This window comes from Gavialis gangeticus, unplaced genomic scaffold (genome assembly GCF_001723915.1).
Source record: "Gavialis gangeticus isolate Ggan-Ray unplaced genomic scaffold, GavGan_comp1, whole genome shotgun sequence".
NCBI classification, from domain to species: Eukaryota; Metazoa; Chordata; order Crocodylia; family Gavialidae; genus Gavialis; species Gavialis gangeticus.
The window spans coordinates 9,423,540-9,426,636 of NW_017729030.1; the positions used below are offsets into that span (position 1 = coordinate 9,423,540).

A 3,097-nucleotide genomic window follows, 5' to 3' on the forward strand; every position below is an offset into this window, starting at 1 on the left:
CGGAGCCGCGCGCCGCGCCCGCGGGTTCCGGCCTGCCGCGCGCGCCGCAGGAAAGGGCGGAGCCTCTGTGACATCATCGCCGCGTGGGGGCCGGAGCTGCGCCACCGGTGAGCAGCTGCTGGGAGCGGGGCCGGCGGTCACGTGGCCCAGAGGTGGGGGGAGTCACGTGGTTCCAGGGGGGAGGGGTGCTGACCCAGGATAGAGACCCCCGCTCTTGAATGGGCTGGGAAGGGGCACTAGCTCCCCCCCTGGGGAAGGGGCTGCGTCACAATGGGGGCCTGTGACGCGTGTGCGCTGTGGGGCCAATCCGGGCGCGGGGTGGGCAGTGCCGGCTTGGGATGCGGGCAGGCCTGGCGGTGGGGCCTCTCCGCGGCCCCGGGTGACGACCTCGGGCTCGTGGCGCCTGCCTGCCGTCGTTTTGCCGCCTTCCCTTGTCCCCCTGCCTGTTTCTCGCTGCCAGGGTGGCCGCGTGTACGAAAGCCATCCGAGTTGTACGATAACGTCAACCCTCGTAGGACAATAGTAGAAGTGCTCAAAACGTAGCTTAATTTTTGAGGCAGGTCTTTGGCGCAGCAGATGCAAAACCCAGGTCACTTTCAAGGAGCCTTAACTGACTTTACGTTGCTTTGGTTTTTTTAATTCAATATATTTCGTGTTCTAAGTCAAAGCACCCAAATCAGTTCCAGATCATATCAGTTGAGTTCAATCGGTCCAAAAGCCTTATGGATGGACCAGGCAGGACTCAATCATTTAAATGCCATGTATGGTGCTACAAGTGGTGAACATCCTCCTTCCTGGACCCATTAGACTGGGGCTTAAGATGCTCCCAAACCCATTGGCAGGCATCCTACATGTAGCTCCAAGCCCAGAGGTCTTGGTGTTTGGATGCCCCCTATCATACTTGATTTGATTCAAAAGGTTGAGAAATTATTTTGGGGTTTGTGGTCAGCCCTTTCTTATGCCTGCTTACTTCAAAACAAGGAAATGTTTCAACTTGACCCAGTTCTCACTCACTCCCTGGCAAGTTACAGCAAGCAGTATAAAGTAAATAAAAACACATTTGCATACTCATTTGCATAGTTTTTCAGTGTACAATAGTTTTTCAGCAAATACAATAATTTTGAGCTTCCGACAGGATAATTTCATGTTTAAGACCTGGCAACGCTGCTCTCTGCAAAATAAGCAATGTCTCAAGCTGGTGGTTCCCTTACAGAAGCTCTTTCCGCTAGACCCTTACCCCATTTTTCTGCCCATTGTGAACTGTCAGGGTTGGTTGAAAGGGGTCCATTCAAATGGTTTGGGCACCAAAGCCTGCTTTTTAATTTAGTTTCTGGCATTCCTCATCTGACCCTCTCAAAATAACTTTTTGCAAGTTATCTAGAACCTTTTAGCTAATTAACTGTTAATGGGGAAGCTGAGGCACAGAAGTTAAGCATTTAGTTTGTTGTCACACAGTAAATTGGTGGAAATATAGCTTAGATCACTTAAGCTGCATGTCCTAAGTGCACGGGTACCATTTTGTACTGCTCTGCCTATTTGTTGGAGCAGATGTTCCATTTTTTAAATAACCTAATTGTCCTGGCACATGTTAAATTGAAAGAAATGTTATCAAAGATGGCCCAAGACTCTGCCCAGCACAAAGTCCATCTATGATCAAAGCCTTATTCAGAAATTAGGACCAAAATGTTTCCATCTTTTTAAAAAAAAATTAACTTCCTTGGGAAACATCCGTTCTTTGAACAAAGATGCATAGGTCTGTCCCACAACCCAGACACTGCTGCACAGTGAAAGTGATTTGATTTGCATTTACTCTGTGTTGTGGGAAATACTGAAAAGCAAACAAACATGATAACTGAGAAGTTATTTTTGTTTTTTGAGTTTTAGTTAACAAAAGTGCCATTCATACCATGGGTAGGTTTGTTTTTGAGATCTGGTCTTTAGCCTATGCAGTATAGCAGATGATGTTGCTCATTATTGTATTACAGAAGCAGCTTGAGGCCCCAGCTGAAATAAGTAAATGTCTGTCCTGCCCCAAGGAGTCTACAGTCTGAATGGACAAGAGAAATAGTTTGATGGGGAAGGGGGAAAATATAAGCTACAAAATATAAGCTACAAGCAGAGTAGAAAGCATGATGGTTTGTATAACGGGACAGTAGGAGTGTAGCAAAGCAACTCCATGCCCAAGGCACCATTGGCTGCTGTGGTGCTGATCATGGCAACTCTTGCTGCGGTTGTGGCTATTTTATGCCCCGCTATACAAAGGCAGCATCTAGGACTGTTGCCCCTGGTCTCTTCCCTTTCAGTCCCCATTATAGGAAAGAGGGGAAATGGCCCTCTAAAGAGGAACCAGGGTGGAGGCCACATCTTTAAGAGCAGTATAAAGGAAGGGCTTAGCAGCAGGGGAGGCAGAAGGCTCTGGCTGGACCAGGAAGAAACCCAGGAAAACTGACTAGGATAAGTGTTGGGAAAACAGGAGGAGGCCTGACAGGCCCAAAATAGAGGCTCTGTTAGGGCTCTAGAGGCTAAGCTAGATGCATCAGAGGGCAGGGACTAGTCTGGGGAAGAAGAACCCAGAGGCCTTACCTGGGAGAAGTCATAGCTGAGAATGTGACATACCAGGGGAACCAGTAAAGCCATAAACCCTGTCAGCTGGACTCTCATCTACTACCTGCACACTGTAAAGTCAAGATGTGGTTTGGTGAGATTAGTAAGGACACGTAAGTCATAGTTTCATAGTTGGTAGGGTCAGAAGGGACCTGAGCAGATCATCAAGTCCGACCCCCTGCCCTGGGCAAGAAAGAATGCTGGGGTCAAACGACCCTGGCTTGGTGATTATTTACCCTCCTTTTGAAGACCCCCAGGGTAGGAGCGAGCACCACTTCCCTTGGAAGTTGATTCCAGATCCTAGCCACACTGACAATGAGGTAGTGCCTCCTGATGTCTAGCCTGAATCTACTCTCCATCAACTTATGACCGTTATTCCTTGTTACTCCCGGTAGTGCTCGGGGGAACAGGGACTCTCCCATTGCCTGCTGGTCTCCCTTGGCCAGTTTATAGTCGGCCACCAGATCCCCTCTCAGCCTTCTCTTGTGGAGGC

The 3,097-nt window shown here is 48.9% G+C and overlaps 1 protein-coding gene across 3 annotated transcripts in view; it reads left to right on the top strand.

Annotated features, from left to right (window-relative positions):
• Nucleotides 1-66: 66 nt before the first annotated feature.
• The window catches only part of GSTCD (glutathione S-transferase C-terminal domain containing), a 184,115-nt gene continuing 181,084 nt past the window's right edge, over nucleotides 67-3,097 (top strand). Inside the window, exon 1 of one of the 3 annotated variants that reach the window (XM_019521928.1) lies at nucleotides 67-107. The gene's annotated coding sequence lies outside the window, so the exon portion shown is untranslated. The remainder of the gene's footprint in view (nucleotides 108-3,097) is intronic. The other 2 variants (XM_019521927.1, XM_019521926.1) reach the window with 2 other exon arrangements.